At 54.0% G+C, this 18,408-nt stretch overlaps 1 protein-coding gene and 1 pseudogene across 11 annotated transcripts in view; one reads left to right on the forward strand and one right to left on the reverse strand.

Annotated features, from left to right (window-relative positions):
* The window catches only part of LOC143667184 (olfactory receptor 4A47-like), a 275,202-nt gene that overhangs the window by 196,591 nt on the left and 60,203 nt on the right, over positions 1 to 18,408 (forward strand). For 3 of the 11 annotated variants that reach the window (XM_077141112.1, XM_077141113.1, XM_077141114.1), the window contains 6 exons: positions 4,047 to 4,267; positions 5,130 to 5,281; positions 5,477 to 5,551; positions 9,801 to 9,905; positions 11,300 to 11,398; positions 12,707 to 12,885. The gene's annotated coding sequence lies outside the window, so the exon portion shown is untranslated. The other 8 variants (XM_077141116.1, XM_077141118.1, XM_077141123.1 and 5 more) reach the window with 7 other exon arrangements.
* LOC143667181 (golgin subfamily A member 2 pseudogene) lies at positions 6,196 to 9,507 on the reverse strand (annotated as a pseudogene).

The raw sequence follows: 18,408 nt of genomic DNA on the forward strand, positions 1-18,408 counted from the left end.
TGCTCCTTGGCACTGTGCCCATGCACTCTGTGGGGAGGGGCGCCTCGCAGGGAACGTGCATCCTGTACCCCGAGGCCCCACGGGACCTGCTGAATGTGGGCTCTGCCCGCTGGGCCGCAACCTGCTTTCGATCAGGAGAACCTGTGTTGAGGGAGACATTGGCTGGACGGGGTCACTTGCTTTGAAAATGTCTCAATTTGAAAAAAAGGAGTCACTTCTCTTGGCAGTCCCGTAAGAAGGCACTAACGTGTACCCCTTGACAAGTGTTCAGAGGGTGTGTACGTGTGGAGGCCACACGGGTTTTGTCTTTCATTTTGAGTTCTTTTAGCTATTAAAACTTGCACTTTTGCTCCCCAAATTGGAGGGAGGTGAGTGGTGAAAGACTCTGCTCTTGAGGAGATAAAGCCGCCCTCAGCCCCAGGTTTCCTTGTCTGGGAAGCTCTCTGCCTATCAGAAGCCTCAGCCATTGGATGACTGTTCTGACCTGCTCACCCAAAAATCTGCATGAGCTCCTCTTCCCCTTTGTGGGGCCCTGTTTGCTCCAGAATTGACAAGGCATCTGGGGGCCCAAGCTGAGGTCTCGGTGTGCTTGGGCCCTGGTCCCCACAGCTGGGGTATATACTTCCTCGTTGGTGCTGCTCCTGGAGACAGGTGTGCAGAGGCAGGGCCTGGACTAGGCCTGCTGCTTGGGTGCCACAGGCAAGCAGTACCCCTGGACCCGGGGACTCTGGCACCCTGTGGGCGGGTCATGAGATGCTCTAGTTGCTGCTGAGTGGCCCTGTCCTGTGGCGTCCGTGACTGGCCCCTCACCTCCCCACTGGCCCTCCTGATCCCTCCTGGTTCATGACCCCAGACAAGCCTGGGTTGGCCTTAACATCGCATACGTGGCATCGGCTCCACCCTGCCCATGGCCCCCAATGTGCTGCAACATTCTGGGTTTAGGCACAACCATCCCCAGCCCCTGCCCCACAACACCGGGCCCCTCCCTGCCCCGCCCAGCCCCTGCAGACCCCACCGGGGTGCCCTTTACCATGCTCCGGGAGTCTCTGTTCAGCCGGCTCCAGGAGGGCAGGGCTGGCAGCTGCTCGGCTGGGGTGTGGCTATCCCGAGGCTCCAATGCCCTGCCCACAGTGAGGGCCTCCCTGGGTGCCTCCGGGGCTCCTGGGCCAAGGAGGTGCTGCCGGAGGTGAGCGGGCACACAGCTTTTAAAGCTGCTTGGTGGCTGTGGACCGAGAGGGTGTGTTTTAAGTGGAGAGCACATCAGAGATTTCATTTACCACATAGACCTTTAGCAGCTGAAAGGAGAAAACTTTACAGATGCGTGAGCCCTTCCCATGGTTGCAGGCTGCCTTCCTGGTTTTGTCACTCTTAGAAGTAAGCAGTCTGTCTATGTGCCTTTCCCTCGATGTGCATCTAACACAGGGCACACGTTCCCCAAAGAGCTTGTGTCTGAACCCCAGACTTCCCCACCCCTGAGCAGGGAGGAGAAGCTCACTTAGGCCCTTGGTTGACTGGCCGACAGTCCCAGAAGGCAAGCATCATGGGTGCTCTTTCTTGAAGCTATGGAGAAATGGTCCTAGGAGTGCTAGAAGGACTCCACTTCCTGTGAAGGACTCTGCAGCAAATGCCACCCCTGCCATATGAGTTTGCACAGCCAGAGATGCAAACTATAGCCCGAGTGAGTGGCGGCTGCGGCGAGCCCACCCACCATCCTTGTGCCCCCGACTGCCGAGGGTCCTGCCCCTTGGCCAGGTACACGTTGGGTGGCATGCCTGCCCTCCGACTCAGTGAGGAAGGGCAGCACAGCGGGAAGGATGTCAGAGGGCACAGGCCTGGGGCCTGAAAGTCTCACTCACTTCTCATGCCTCGCTCTCTGGTTGGAACGTCTTTTTGTCCAACGAAGCAGGTGTGCTCACCAGTCGGTGTCCCCATCCTGGGCTCATGCAACCTCTTTGTCCTTCACACTCAGGGTCTGCCACGAGTGCCCCTGTGTCCTCGTTTAGGCCTAAAACAGTCAAAAGTGGTCTCGAGATAGATCACTCAAAACTCCATGCCCAAATGGAGAGCAGCTGCCTGACGCCTTCTCATGGGTCTGGTCATGTGGGGTGTCCCCACCGCCCCTTGTGCCCGCTAGCCATCCTGGGAGAAATGGTGGAGGTTAAAATGGACAGGGCCAGTCCGGGTGAGAGGAGGAAGGCAGGGTAGGGCCTCCTGCCGGGCGATGCAGGGGCATGCCCAGTGTGTTGTCCAGGACCCAGGGATGGTGACCTGTCCACAGTTGCTTGGCGGCCCCTTCCATCCCCACTACTCAGGTGGCAAAACATTGGGGTCTGTGATGCAGGAAGGAGAGTCTCCAGAGGTTCTGTGGGTGCCCTCTGGGGTTCCTTGACAAGTAAAAGCCCCATTTTGGAACCACGTAGAACTGGCCAGCTCAGGAGATGGGCATGAGGGGCGGAGGGCCGATTTGTTTCCAACAAGCTGAAGAGGTGCCACCACGTTTCTTACAAGGGCCACTTCTGTTTCAGAGCTGCCTTGGCAGGGAAAGATGCTCCTGGAGATGCCTGGAAGCCGGGTGCTCTGTCCTCAGCACACTGCGGGGCACTTTGAGAAGATGGAGCCAGTGGGCCCTACTGTACCCGGGCTGGAGCAGGCCCAAGCGCAGCCACGTCTGTGGCGGGCTCGGTGGCCTCTGAGCATGGTGCCTGGTGCTTCACCCACTCTCAGGAGCTGCCCAGGGGCTGTGCCCGCATTCTCCACAGGGGTGGAGAGTTGTGTGCATGGTGTCACCTGTCTCAGTGAGGACAGGCCTGCTCATGCCCGGGTGCTGTGGGGACCAGCAACCCGAGTGGGTTTGCACGCTGGGATGGTGTCCGCCCGGCCAACAGGGCAACTGGGAGACCAAAAAAATGCTCCAGGTGCAGAACTGGGATCAAAACGCCGATCGCAAAGCCCGCGCCTCACCTAGCGGGCCTGTGGGGGGACTGAACCACCTGAATAAAGGATGCATTGTCTCAGGTCCCCAAGTATGTGATAACACTGGGGCACGGGGCGAAGGGGAATAAGCCCAAACTTCCGGAGGAGTACCCGGTGTGCCGCCGGGGCTGGGAGGCGGGGGCCCGCCCACGGGGGCCATGTCCTCCCCCGAGGAATGCGAACCCGGCGGGGGCTTGTGGGTGGGTTTGGGTGTCGGGAGAACCAAGGTACCTTCTAGCACCCCTGGGCCCACTGAGGAGGAAGGAACCCTGTAGGGCTTCTTATCAGTAGTGCGTGGGGGTTTCTCTCCCTTCACAGGAGAGTGATGCCTCCGTGAGGAGGCCGGCGGGCAGGCGGAGGCCTCAGGTGGGTGACCCTGGTGCCGGCGGGCCAAGAGGCATTGCAGGAGGGGCTTGACCCTCCATTAAGCCTGCGTGAATGGGGGCGCCGGGGGGCACGGGGCCTCCCTCCTGGGCCCTGCGGTCAGCCCTGTGTTGAGCCTTTGGCCACCTTTAGGAGTCCAGAGTGGCCAAGTAAAGCAGTGCGGAAGCAGCTGCCCGTGGACGCCTCGGGGACACAGAATGTGGGTCTCCTGAGGCGCGTGCTGGGCGCGGGACCCCGCGAGGTGGCAGGCTGACTGCTCACTGTGGGTGCAACAGCACTTTGGAGGGCTTGACCCGATGAGCTCCTCTGTGCTCTGAATGTCAGGGCCCTGGGCAGCACGGCACCAGGAAACAGAGGCCCCTTCTCTTATCCCCACGCTGTGACCCTTCCGTTGTCCCCATGCTGTGACCCTTCCATTGTCCCCACACTGCCCGTGTCCCCATGCTGGCCCCCTCCCATTCCCGTACTTCCCTTGCACACTCCCCGGTGCCTGGTCCTGCACTCCTGGGCTCTTTCAGGAAGAATATTTTAAAGCCAAAATCAGTGGATAACCTAAAGGCCCATATTCTGTGGCCCTTTTTTTTTCTTTTTAAATAAAAATCATTTCTTGTATTTTTAAAAAAACCACTTTAATGAAGTATAATTTATGCACAAACCCAGCCTATTATCAGCTGTCCCATCACCCCCAGGGACAGCCGTCTGCCTCCTGCCTCTGGAAGGGCCTATTGCCTGCAGTCCCCGTGGGTCCCCATCCAGTCTGCATTTCTGTGCAGGAGCAGGGTGACACGCTTTGATTCCTCCAGACGTGGTACCCGGTTTCCGGCATCCTCGTCCCTTCTCATTATGGGCAGCATGGATGCCTCCCATTCATGTAGACCTTCAACTTCTTGACAACATCCGTTGCCTTCAGGTATGAGCCTTGCACTTCTTTTCCTACCTATATGTTTTCATGGCTTCTCCAGGCTTAATGGAACTCACCCCTCGGCTCCCCCCATGGCAGGATTAGTACTGTGGGGCCACCCCTCCCTGGAGGTGTCAGTTGGTCACTGCCTCTGGGTGAATACCCCGTTTACTGAAAACAAGGAATTTCCAAGCATCCTGCATTGACAACAGCCAGTTGCTGCATGCAGTTTGGCCCGAAGGCCCTGCGCTGTCTGTTTAGCTGGAACATTCCCTGCTGGCCTTAGCATGGTGATGTGGCTTGGATGGTCGGACCCCGGTGTGGGCCGGCAGTCACTCAACCGCTCCCCTTAGCTGACCCTGCCAGGCAAATGCGGGCCACATGCCGAGCGCAGCAGCCTTCTCTTGATGTGCCCAGCGTCCCTACCTGCAGGCCCGGTGGGTCGTTTATGCCCGCCTTGGCCTTCTTGGACTCTCCCGACAGGGCTGGTTCCATGGCCCTGCACTGCCCGTGAACCCAGGGCGGGGTGGGCCCTTCACCCTAACCCCTCACCTCTGCTTTGGTCATAATGAGCCTGCCCAGTATTTAACGAGACCTCTTGTGGAGTACTGTCAATGTTAAGAGTGGAAAGCTCCTGGGAGCCGTCTTGTCTTCTTCGGGGGGCCACAGGCTCCCCTTGGCACGTTCCTACCAGGCCTTTTTCCAGGACAGAGCTGGGGTTCTGAGCATTGTGACACATGGTGGCTTTTACCTGGGAGCAGCCATAGTGTGTACCCCGTTTTGCATGGTGCTTCTTTAAGATTACAGCAAGGATGGCCCCAAGTGCTTTCCAGCACCTTCCTGAGGGGTGCCGGCGTGACCTCCCCCACAGATGCTGCTGCCCAGGCTGAGGCTGAGCACTCGGTCTGAGCCTCTGGCTCCCCACAGACACTCTGCATAAAAGACACCATGCACACCGTCTGGGCTGCGGACACCACCGAAGATGCGAAGTTAATCTTCCACAAGAGCCACAATGCCTGCAAGGTGCGTGTGTGTGTCCCCGCAGGGGTGCTTACGGGCTGGGGCCAGGGCCCTAATGAGAAACTCATGCCACTGGTGGACCCCTGAGCCCAGAGGGCCATGTGACCGAGGTGGGGGAGGAGTTCAGAAGGGCCGTGTCCCGGTGAGTACATTGGCCCCACGACCTGCACGTGTGGATTCAAAACTTTGATTTTGCAGGTTATGCTCCAGTTAGAAAAGAAGCTCTTTGACTTCTTCAACCAGGAAGTTTTCTGAAGCAAGAACAACACAATGGTGAGCCTATTACTTGGGAGTCCCTGCTGACAGCTCTGGGCCCTTGGCCCTTCCCTGCCCCTTGCATGTGGGACTGCCCCTGCGTGTCCCTTCCCCTGCCCCAGGGTGGGTGTTGAAACCTCATCTGGAGGTCTCGCCTGCCTGGGGGACATATACACGTGACTTCTGTGCATTTGCCTTACTTCTGTGCATTTGCCTTGTGAGGCCGTGGGCTCAGCCCTGAAAGGCTGGTGGGATGCATTCCTGCTGCTTGTGACTAGATGCTTGATAATGAGACCCACTCACGTGGGGCATGTGCCAAGGCTGGGTTCTTGGGGTGCACAAACTCCCCAGCCTCAGGGCAGCCAACAGGCCCTGGGCTTCATCTGGAGTAGGGAAGTCATGCACGCATGTGGGGACTACATACACACAGACGCCTCACATCCTGTGCAGTGGGCTTAGTGTGTGTGTGTGTGCGTGCATGTGAGCACGCTTGTGCCTGGGTGATCTGAGCACACGCAGGTGCATGTTTGCAGGTTAAGTCCCTTGGTGAAGACCCTGTGGGCAGCCTGGGCTGCACATGGCTGCAGTGCAGAGCCTCGGGTACCCTTAGAGGGGCTGCGCGGACGTGCAGAGACAAGTATCAGAGGAGGTCTGCACACCTTTAAAAGTTTAGTTTTTATTCAGTATGACTTGGTAGGAAAGGGGGGCAGGAAAGGGGGTGGGGAGGGATTGTTTGGGAAAAAGTGGAGGCTTTGCCCCCAGCCCCACTACCCGGTGTTTTGCCAGCCAGAGAGACAGTCTTAGATAACCCGAACCTTTGCTTCTTCATATTCCTCAGCCCGGTAGAAGAAGGGGAAGCAGGGATTATTGCCCATGCCATGGTGATCTTGAGGGTATTGAGTCTCACATAGCAGTTGTGTTTTCTGCTGCGCAGTGGGAGTCTCTGGAACAGTTTGGCCTTGGAGGGCCTCCCCCTTTGCAGATCCCACGTCATTTGCCAGGTTCCCCTTGTGAAGGACCTGGCTGTTGTCACCTGCAGGCTCCTGGTGACTTGGGGATGCTGTTGTTGCCTGATCAGCAGGGCTCTTGGTAGCTGCCATAAAGTTGCCATGCCATTCTTTGCACTCACTAACATGTATTTTGTTGATCTCCTGCATCTCGAGCAGTTTCACCTTAATATCGTCTTTCTCATTTGCTGAGTGGTTAATGTTCGGCTCTTTTATACGGTGATTCTCCTTCATTACTGCCCTCTGATTTTGATAGAGGGTGATGCGCTCAACAGTTGTATCTATCTCTCCAGATAGCTGGAGGCAGCGATGCTCCAGTTCTTCCATCCGGTCCATCAATTCTAGTTTCTGTTGTGTAATTTCTGCAAAGCATTGGTGCAGCTTCTTCATATCCCCTTGCAGAGCCTGATTAATGTCCCCTGATACACTTTCCCCACCGGTCCCGGTGGTAGGGGGCACCTCTGGTTCATGCTGAGATGAGGTCACCTGGTGAGCCAGGTGCTGGCAGCATAGCTTCTGCTCCTTCAGCTGCCTCCGTAGGCATGCCCGCTCTTCATCACTAGCTATGGCTGATTTGCAAAATGCCACCATGGCCTCTCGACTGTCTAGGTCTTCAGGAATGCTCAGGTCTGGGTGCTGATCCTCTTCATCTCCTTGCTCACTCTCTGTAGCATTTCCTTCCCCAGGCAAGCTCATAAGGCCCAACTGGGCCTGCAATTGTTGATTCTGTTGGTTGGCAGCTTCCAGGCACTCCTGAGTCCCCTGGAATTCTTGGCACGTCATTTCAGCCATAGCCTCCCTCTGAACATCCTCGTGTGGCAGCTTTTCCACTAGCTGGGTCTGCATCCCTAAATGCTTTTGCAGCATCTCCTTCCCGGTGACTAGCTGCTGATAGACAGCCACGAGCTGCTGACATGCAAGTATATACTGCTGCAGGTGGCTCTGGTACTGGTCATGCTGCTCTTGCAAACCCTGAGCCTCTATGCTCTTTAATTCTGTTGTCTCTTTGAGTCCCTCCAGGTTTTCCTGCAGCTTTCCCAGCTTCTTGGCCAGCTCTGTCTTAACTGAATGCAGGGCGTTGGTTACCTCCATATTTTTGTTGCCCAGCCTGATAAAGTCATTCTGTAATTCATCTAACTGCCCCGTGAGTTTGCAGTTTTGGGACAGAGCGCGGGTGATGGTGCCCCAGTTGTTCTCCATGTTCTGCAGAATGTGTTTCCGCTCTGCTGCCTGCTCTTCACAGAGCTCAGCTTCCTGCTCCAACTGCAGCAGCCTCACCTCCTGCTCCTGACTCAGATGACTTAGGCCCTCATTGTCCTTCATCTGGACTTGCAGCTGCCCTGCTAGGTGCTCTAGCTTCTTCCGCAGCTGGCTAGCCTCTGCTTGCAGCCGTTGCCCCATCTCGGAGGGCCCGGCTGGGGGCTTCTGGGATGGGGGTGCAGCTGCCTCGTTCTTCAGTTGAACTAAATTGTCCTCCAATTTCTGTAGCTTTTCCTCTCTCGGTGTTCTCACCTGTTCTCGAAACTGCTGAGCCTGCTCCTGACAAATGGCACGCTCTTTTCTCAGGGCCTTGGCAATTGTGTCTTTGTCTTGTTGTGTATTTTTCAGAGTTTCTGTCAGCTGCTCCCCATGTAGCTGCAGCTGTTCCCACTCCTCCAGGGCCTGCTGTAACTGCTGGTTGCCATTAAGATCTCCAGGCTGCAGTAGTGATGGTTTTGCAGGTTCTCTCATCTCCAGCTTCCTGTGCAGCTCCTCCATCCCTCGCTGCATGGCTGACTTCTCCATGAGCAAGACCCGAAGTTTCTCTTCCAGTTCTGAGTTATGTTGCTTCAGGGCCTCATTGCTTTTGCTTTGTTTACAGAACTCTACTTTCAGGTTGTCATGTTCTTTGGTTAGCTCTTGGTTGGCCTTGTCCACCTGCTTCTGCTGAGTATAGACAGCGGACAGGGTGTGCTCCAGCTCACTTACACGTTGCCTTTCAGACTGCAAGTGACTTACAAGATCCTCTGCCTCACCTTCTTTCTGCATGAGAGCCTGATGAGTGTGCATAAGGGCTATGTATAACTGTTCCTTCTCAGACACTAGAATGCCAATTGTCTGATGCTGTTCTTGCAGCCGTTGTCTGAGAGCTCCTTGCTGGTTGATGAAGTTTTGTTCAAACTCTTGTATGACTTCCTCCAATTGCTTAAAAGCATCTTGTTTTTCTTTATTCAACTCTTGTATCTTCTTTGTGAGTTGATCATGTGTAGAACTGCTGGAATCCAGGGCTAGTGATGACTCTTGGTATCGGCTCTCTAGAGTCTTCATGTCATTTGAGGATGTCTGGTCCTTCCTGTTGATGCTGGGTGAGGACTCAGGCAGGAACCCATGAAAAAAAGGTCGTGAAATCTGTTGCAGGGTCTCAGTAGATGACATAGTCTTGTTTTCCTCCAAGGGAAGAGGACCATTTTCGGCATCAGAGTTGTTAGGTGATGCCATGCCTCTAGTACAAGGAGAACTAGCACAGGCAAGATTGACACTGCCAGGAGGGGTGGTGTCATCGGCCGGTGAAGGAGGAGTGGCGCGGTCTTTGGGCACGTTCCCAGGCGAGTGGCCACCTGACATTGATGTTTCAGGGCCCTTTTGTATGTTCTCTTTCTTCTTCACTCTTGGTGGAATGGGAAGGTTGTTTTTCAGCTGAAATTCAAATAACATTTTTCTGGCTGAGGCCAGTTTCTGCTGTTGGGTTTCTTCTGACATCTCGGGAAGGGGGATTGCGCAAAACTTTTTTCTGAGCGCGGCCAATTTCTGCCGTCCGGCTTCTTCCGACATCTGGGACAGGGGAAAGGGTCGATGGAGCGACATCATGTAATCCAGCAACCACTGCAGACTTGCATCCACTAGCTACTGTACTGATGTGGGACTGAGCCAGGGAAGGGAGGGACCAGGGAGGTGCTAGGCAACATGGAATGTGGGTGTGGCCTCAGCCTCCCAGCCTATTGGGCGATGAGAAGATTGACAGGGAAAGGGGGTGGGGCCAGGCGATTGTGGGTGGGGCCTGGAGGGTGAGCTCACAATGAAGGCTGCCTGCAGAGTCATCTCCACCCTCTCTGGGGGGAGGGGCATGGCTGCTGTAACTGCCACCTCTGAGGGGTGGGCCCAGTACCTGTCTCCTCCCACCATGGGGGTATGGTACAGCCTCTCCCTCCTCCCACTCCCGGTTGGCCACTTCTGGGTGCGCACTCAGCTCCCATCCTGGCGGCTCTTTATTTCCCACGCAGGGTTTCAGTTACTCTATAGCCCTGAGGCCCATCTCCGCCTCTCGCCCTGGACCCTCCTCTACTGCAGACTATCCCGAGAAGGGTACCAGGTCCCAGACTCAGGAGGTAGGTGGGGAGCTAGAATGGGAAGGCCCAGCCCCGCCCAGTTCTTCTCCTACCTCTGCAGTGGGTCCAGCCTTTCCTACCTATCCCCAGCCCTACTCCACCGTCCCTCAGTCTCGCCCTCCCCTCAGAGCCCCTTCAGAGTTGGTGCGGACCCTGGTGGGCTGCCTGGCAGCGGGTTAGGGGTCTGGCTGGACACCCCGGCTCAATGAGGGAAGCCCCCACCTACCTGTGCCCAGTGCTCTCTGGGATCGGTGCCGCTGTCTTCCTCTGCTCAGCTCAAAGAAGGCACCTCACCCCGCGCCCATGTGGGTTGTCATCTGTAAACCCCAGTGTTAGAAAAACTGCAGATTTCTGAATAAATAGACACCTAAAGGGGTATGTATTAGGGTTTCCCATGGAAACAGAGCCATAGGGTATTATATGCAAATATGAGGATATTCATTATAGCAGTTGGCTCTGACCATTGTGGGGATTGGCAAGTATGACTTCCATGGGATAGTCTGCAGGCCCGGAACCTGATGGGTTTCCAGGAATCTCCCAAGACAAGCTCGCTGGTGCGGGGGGTGGGCAGAGGAACACAGGCCGTTTGGTGGGTCATGGGGGACGTGGTGGATGGTCCACACTCCTGCTGGGGAGATGGGGGCCCAGGAAGTTGAGGTTTGTGGTGTTTGTTGTGGAGCAGATCTGGCTGATGGGGCTAAGTTCGCTGGCTTCAGCATCCTCCTCTGTTACGGAATGGGGCTGGGGGCTGAGGGGCTGTGCCAGGTTTGATCACTTGTTCACTTCCGGGGAGCTCCATTTATTGTTTCCAAGGAGGGAGCAAATTGTGTGTGTGTGTGTGCCCAACTGTACACACAATACCACACCCACACATGCACACTCATAGAAACACTTCTTGCTCCCTTCTGGAGGGACAGTTGGAAGGTCACCGCTGAGTATATTTATTTATGAGATTGTAAATGATTTAAAGATTTGCATGTACTTTTCTTTCTTTTTATTATCATTTGTTTGGTTTTTTGGTCTGGGAATCAATCCCGGATCTCTTGCATGGAAGGCAAGCATTATACCACTGAACCACCCATGCGCCGTATAATATACTTTTTATAGTTAGGAAAATATGGCCCTAAATTATTAAAGGCGGTATAAAGAAATTCTGCCTCCTTTTTTATGAATTCATAGAAATAGGAAAATGGATGATGACAGGAAAAAAAGCAGCGGGATACGGGATGGTAGGGTAATAATGCCTAGAGTCCCTGGTGCAGGTCTCTCTTGCTGTTCCTGAGCATGCGTGCCACCTCCTGACTGTCCATGTGCATGAGCGGCCCTGAGTGTGTGTGCCTCTCCCCTACTGTCCACACACACAAGCAAGCCTAACCGTGTGTGCTTCTCCCCAGGTCGTTCACATGCACAAGCCACACTTCCTGGCCTTGCTCTGTGAGGGGTTCGGGGGAAGAATATGAAGTCTCCATGGCGCAAGTGGACAAGTTTGTCAAGTAAGTGACTGTGGGCCTCCTGGGGGCTGGGGAAGGCGTTTTCACAGCAATATTGTCCACAGATTTACCCTTTGGGCATGTTCTCACGATTTGCCCACAAGAGAAGATATTCCAAATGCCTGCCACTTCCCTAGGGTAGGCACAAAAAGCCAGCAACAGTCGCCTGACCCTGAAATGCTCTAGTGACTGTGTCCCTTGGGGTTGGATTAGAGTACTGGGCAGCATTTGTGTGGAGGACACCTCTGTGTGCCCTCTGGATGCCCCATGCTGTCCACCTGCTGCCCATCCTACTCCATGACCGAGGGACAGGAGGAGAGTTTCAGTGGTCTTGGTGACTCCATGTCCTTGGTGAGTTTTGTAAGTACAGACAGAAAGCACTACAGGCTTTGTGCCCCGAGCCAAGTGCATGCCTAGCACCTATAGGAGACTGGCTCCTCTCCTTATCCTGTGTGGCGTCTCAGGTCATCAGGCCCCATGGTCTGGGGAGGCTCCAGAGGTGGCAGCAAGGAGGCTCAGCTCTCGAGTCCCTGTTCAGGAGCAGGAATTCCCGTCTGTGGTTTTTGGACAGTGGCTACAGGAGGCTTCCCTCTAGGGCCCCTGCCCCAGTTTCAATCGATGGCCATGCATGGGGCCCAGAGGAGGCCTGTCCTTTGCTCTGGGGCTCAGGGAGGCCTGGGATCTTACTGTTACCCACGTCTTCCTCCTGAGAGTTCCTGGTTACGATGGTGTTCAAGTTTGCTAAAGCTGCCAGAAATGCATCAGCTTTTATAAAGGGGACTCATTAAGTTATGAGTTTGTCATGCTGAAGCCATGAAAATGTCCCAATTAAGATGCCAACAAGAGGACGTTTTCTTGGAGGAAAGGCTGCCAGCATCTGGAACACTGTCAGCTGGGAGGGCCTATGGCTGTGTCTGCTGGTCCTTGTTCCCTGTTTGTTGCTTTCAGCTTCTGATTCCAGTGGCGTCCTCTGTTAGCACGTGTGGGACTTAACTTCTCTGGAATAGACTTTGCATGGGTTTCATCTCTTAGCATTTCCTGGGGCCATTTCTGACTGCATCTGCAAATGTCATGGTGGTGTAATCTCCCTGCATCAACTCTGAACTCTGTGTGAGCTCTTTTAAGGACTCTGGTAAACTAAGACCCACCTTAAATGGGGGGGCGTCACATTCTCATGGAAATATCTAATCAAAAGTTCTTGCCCACAATATGTCTGCACTGACAGGAGTGGATTAAAAGAGCCTGTTTTTTTCTTCCCTCACATTGACGTGAACTGTCCTGAGCCTACCTTTCCTTCCTTCTGTCTTGTAGGGAGATGCAGCCCTGTGCGTCTCGCCCTGGCCTGCCCTGGCCTGTGGTGACTGCACCTCATCTAAGTCTGGGGGGCAGAGGATGGCCTCCCCAGCTGATGGCTCACAACGAGTCTGCAGAGGGAGCCTGGGCCACCCACAGGCCCCATGTCACTTTCCCACAGTAACGACGGATGATGGGTAAGTTCAACTGTCCACACGGAGAGTCGCGAGCACTTCACAAGATCCCCTTCATGAAAGAGGTCTGCCATGGCCATCCTTGCAGGGGCAGGCCCCCACCCCTGCACACACCCAGCCTCCCAGGAAGCTCTTGTGGTATTGCTGGGAGCGGTGAAGGACAGTGCCTGGGGACCAGGGTAAGCCCCCTGCCCACAGACTATGCTGCCTCGTGGGCCTCCGTTTGGCCTGTGAGGGCTGTGACTCTGCCTGTGGTGCCCCCAGATGTGAGTCTCAGCCTTGACACAGCACAACCCCAAGGGTGGGGCAGCCTGGGCAGGGGTCCCAATGCAGTGCCATCTTATGTGAGCAGCGAGTCTGTCCTGGGGTTCCCAGGGGTACTTGTCCCCACTGGGGTGTGGGCCAGCAATTCAGGCTCATCTGTAGGTAGAGAGTTGGGGAATTCTGTCCAAGCTGTCTTCATGCAAATGTGAATGCCATGCGGTCACGTGGGAGCCCACTCTGAGGAGCTGTGTTCTCAGGATTCCCAGGACATGTGTTGGGACCCCTGCCACAAGGTACCATCAAGTGCACTGGAGTGGCCAGGCCAGTGGCCCACTTTGGGCCGATGTCCTGGGGAAAGAGGGAGCTTTCCCTTTCAGGACTCTGTACTGAATAGCCAGCTGGTCCTCAGGAAGATGAGGCTGGGAGGCCGAATTGGGGTGAAAGGAAGATCTTTTGGGGGGTATCAAGGAGGGAAGGGGCCCACGGGATAGGGAGGTTGGGTGAGACCGAGCGGCCTGGGTGACTGGGTCTGCGAAGCTGACCAGGTCCTCCTGAGGCTGCCGTCCCCTCTGGGCTGGGTATCGGGCCCAGCCCAGCCTCCAGGTACTCCTGCATGTTCCCTTGCGTGGCTTTTCATCAGGTTATGGAGGGCAGCCGGATTGGCGCTTGTCCAGGCCTTGGGGTGAGACCCTGAGCTCAGCGATGTGACTGCGCTTTGTCAACCACAGCTTTGGTGGGTTTAGGTGAGGCCGTGTGCATGGTGGGCCTGCCCGGGACAGCACTGGGTGTGGACAGTGCCGGGGAGTGGACAGTTTGAAGTGTGGACAGGGCCAAGTGCTTGGACAGTGCTGGGTGCTGAGGACAGTGTGGTGTGTGCACAGCATTGGGGTGCTCAGGACATCATGGGGTGTGGATAGTGCTGGGTGCTTAGAACAGCGCTGGGTGCTGAGGACAGCACTGGGTTCTTAGGACAGCGTGGTGTGTGGACTGTGTCAGGTGTGTACGGCACTGCACGTGGACAGCACTGCATGTGGACAGCACCTAAGTGTTAGCTGCTGCTGCCTCTTCTCCCCTGCAGGCAGCCTGTGTTTGCTCAGCCCAGGCCTGTGCAGCCCAAGTCAGTCAGTCCATCCAGCTCTCATCTGTTACAAGGAGCCTGGAGAGAGATTTGTGTCGCTTCACTTGTTTTTCAGCCAGTGCATCCGGTGGGCTTCACTGCTGGCCTGAGGGGATGATGGTGAAGGTGAGGAGTGGTGGTCAGCGGGGTCTCTTTCTGAAGTGGGGCTGCATGGATCAGCTGGGCTTGGGGTCAGTTGGAGCAGAGGCCCTGACACCCATCCAGCCTGGTGGTTGGGTCTCCAAGATGGCACTGCACATTGGCCTTGGCCCCCATGCTGGCCTGCTTGGCCCCCACCTGGCAGCAGCGAGCCCTGACCTGCCCTCTGTTCCCCAGCTCAGAGTCTCTTGTGGCTCTCATTTCCCTGAGCAACCCCTGATGGCATGATAATGTCTTCAGCATTCTCCCAGCCTGGGCCTCCTCCCCCAGAGCACCTCTGGTCCCAGCTTGGTCCTTGGTCCCAGCCACTGCTGACTCCTGTGCAGTTATTGAAATAACCTGAATGCTCCTACCCCAGAGCCCGTTCTTGTGCTGTCCCTGGGACACTTCCTCGCAGGAAATACATGGACACCACCCACCTCCATGTAACCTCTACCATGGTGTCCTGTGGTCAGGAAGGCTGCTGGCCAAAGAATCTGGAGCAGCCCTTGCCGCTCTTCCACTCTTCTGGGGTGTTGTGCTCAGAGAATGTGTTTGGGTTCATGGCTGAGTCCCCAGAGGCTGAGTAGTGTTGGGTGTGGGAGGGCCCACATCCTCCATCTGTGGATTAAGTGCAAGTACCTGTTATCCCCAGCATGGAGCAGTGGTCCACCTGTGCGGAGCTCATGGGTGAGTCAGGTCGAGCAGCCAGATGGGTGTCCTGGGGATGTAGCTGTCTGAAGTCATGGGCTGGCGAGCTCCCCAGGTGGCGAGATTGGTACCAGCCTGGCCTGGGTAGGAGCTGTCCTGGAAGGCTCATGGAGCCAAGGAGGACTTGCAGGAGAAGGACAGGCTGCGTGTCCCAGGCGGGGACTGCTCTTTCCCCGGTGGCCCAGCCTCCCAAGGCCCTGACTCCTTCCTGTGGCTGCCTGAGAGGTCATCTCTGTCCCACAGGGTCCTGGCAGAGAGCAGAGGCCACAGACCATCAGGAAGGCCGTGGCCTCCTAGTGGGTGAGCACAGGGCCATGGGCTACACTGTTTGGTTTCTGTGCTGCAATGTTAAACATGTTGGGTCTCCTGCATGTTTGGTGAATCAGCACCCCAAGAGCATTTCTGTTTGGATTCTATTATGAATTGCCAGTGAGTTTTAAGAGTCTCCAATTCCATTCTCCAACCATGGGAAATAGAACATTAGTTTTGTATCTAGAAGAGGGTCAAGGAGTGGAAACTGGTGTGCCCTGGAGGGCCACTGAGAACACGCTGTGCCACACACCAAGCCCTAACCAACCTTGTGGGGCATTCACGGACTCAGACAGTAAAACCCGGGCCCTGGTGTCTGCTGTCCTGCTGTCCTGGGGAGACTGTGTCCCTGCTGCTGTGACACTGATGCTACAATTCCCCCCAGGACCTGGAAGATAGGGGCTGCTGCCTCTCACAGGCCCTTGAGACTCACTGGCCCAGCCGCTCTGTCCTGCCCACCTGCCCGGGGCCTCTGCACGCTCCGTTGCCCCAGCCTTCTCCCACTGCTGCTCTCTCTTGCTTGCAAGGTCTCCTGCTTCCTACCATTGCATCATGCCACCTGCTTAGTGCCCTCCCCCTGTACCCCCCACAATGCCACATGGGGGTGGGTCCTCTCCCACTCACAATGTACCTGTGGTGTCAGCAGGAATGCTGGGTGTGAGCACCTGTGCGTGTCAGGCCCCATGACTGCAGCCATGCAGGAGCAGTGATGTCGATGTGGCTTCAACACGGGGCTGTGAGTGTGTCGAGACCCGTCCATAGGGAAGCAAGATCTGCACACTTGTGGTTGCCAGGGTGGATCCCAATTAATTGGGAGACCTCTACCAGCTGGCCTTCAGGTCATAGTTATGTGCTCATGTGCCCCTGGGAGCTGTGGGCTGGGCTGAGCCTGGGGATCCCCGGCGTCAAGGAGGAGTGCTCCCCAAAGACACCCATCTTGAAACCTGGGTCCACACATGCCACAGAGATGGGCATCCGGCTGGCCTGGAGTTTTGGGGTCTGGCATCGTTCAGCTTGGACAGTGTCAGGCCTCCGGAGGGTCCACTAAGCCTCTGGAGTCACTTGCACCTCCCCTGGAGGGCCTTTCTGCCGTGGCCCTCAGGACAGGCGTGACTCCCTGGGCGTGATTTGGTCGAGTCCTTCCCTGGCTCCTAACTACAGTGCTACTGTTCTTGAACTCCATTGGATTTATTTTTTCTGTTCCATGGAGCAATTTAACATGACACCATCCAACCCCATTACTCCCTGCCCGGTTCCTCCTGTTCTTTGTGACTTAACCTAGAGAAGATATCCGTGGGGAGGAAGAGTTTCTTTGTGTGTCCTATAATAGGGATGCCAGTAGGTAGGTCATTCATGTTTAAGTTGCTTTTCATGTTAGGTCAGATCCAAGGGTACTACTATTCCCCAGCTCAAAAGTCTTACATAGACCCAAAGGTAGAATACCTCACTGAAATTTGCCCTGTGATCTCAGTTTAAACAATCCTATTTGGAAGCTCAAGTTTTTGTACATCAACTCAAATTACAACAACTGATTTACCATACAACTGGAAATGTAAATACAGCAAAGAATACAATTAAAATAAGCTATTTTCTCTTAACTTGCCAGTGAGTCAGAGCTAAGGAATTCAATTACAGAATATACTTCTAGAGGCAACTAAAAATTGCCTTAATTTCTCATCTCCACGAATAATTCTTTTTTTTTTTTAAAATTTATTTATTAATTTAAAAAAATTAAGAACAAACAAAAACATTAACATATAATTCCATTCTACATATATATTCAGTAATTCTCAATATCATCACATAGTTGCATATTCATCATTTCTTAGAACATTTGCATCAATTCAGAAAAAGAAATAAAAAGACAACAGAAAAATAAATAAAACAATAAACAATAACAGAAAAAAAAGATTATACATACCATACCCCCTACCCCTCACTTTCATTTATCACTAGCATTTCAAACTAAATTTATGTTAACATTTGTTCCCCCATTATTTATTTTTATTCCATTTGTTCTACTCATTTCTTGACAAGGTAGATGAAAGGAGCATCAGACACAAGGTTTTCACAATCACACAGTCACATTGTGACAGCTATATCATTATTCAATCATCCTCAAGAAACATAGCTATTGGAACACAGCTCTACATTTTCAGGCAATTCCCTCTAGCCTCTCCATTACATCTTGAATAACAAGATGATATCTACTTAATGCATAAGAATAACCTCCAGGACAACCTCTCGACTCTGTTTGGAATCTCTCAGCCATTGACACTTTGTCTCATTTTACTCTTTCCCATTTTGGTCGAGAAGGTTTTCTCAATCCCTTGATGCTAAATCTCAGCTCATTCTAGGGTTTTTCTCAATCCCTTGATGCTGAGTCTCAGCTCATTCCAGGATTTCTGTCCCACGTTGCCAGGAAGGTCCACACCCCTGGGAGTCATGTCCCATGTAGACAAGGGGAGGGTGTTGAGATTGCTTGTTGTGTTGGCTGGAGAGAGTCCACGAATAATTCTTTTGTGAAATGAGCATATTACAGTGTAGGAAGGGAAAGGAATGGGTTATTGTGTCACTGGCTTTGGGTAAGTTGGCTCAATCATGTTATTCATTGAAATGGTTCATCTGCTTTTTCTGAGTTCTGCTATTAAGCAGTGGATTTCAGAAAATAATTTACTTTTAGTTTTTTTAATGACTTATTTTATAGTTTTAAACCTGTTTCATGGTCCTGATGTTATGTTGCTTTCTCTCCTTCCTGGAACTCTGGGGATAATTCCGATACCTTCCGAGAGCAAGGCACTGGTAGAATTCAGGCTTGGGGATCAGATTGCCTGGGCTTGAACCCTGACATAAACCAGAAGTGTTATGTTAAGTGCACAAAATGTCTGTTTCCTCTCTTAGACACGAAATAATAATGTATCCACCTTGTCATGTTGTTCGAGGACCATGGCCTCACAAGGGAAATGTTTAAACTAGGGCCTCTTGCA

Source organism: Tamandua tetradactyla, chromosome 23, assembly GCF_023851605.1.
Source record: "Tamandua tetradactyla isolate mTamTet1 chromosome 23, mTamTet1.pri, whole genome shotgun sequence".
Classification (NCBI taxonomy): domain Eukaryota; kingdom Metazoa; phylum Chordata; class Mammalia; order Pilosa; family Myrmecophagidae; genus Tamandua; species Tamandua tetradactyla.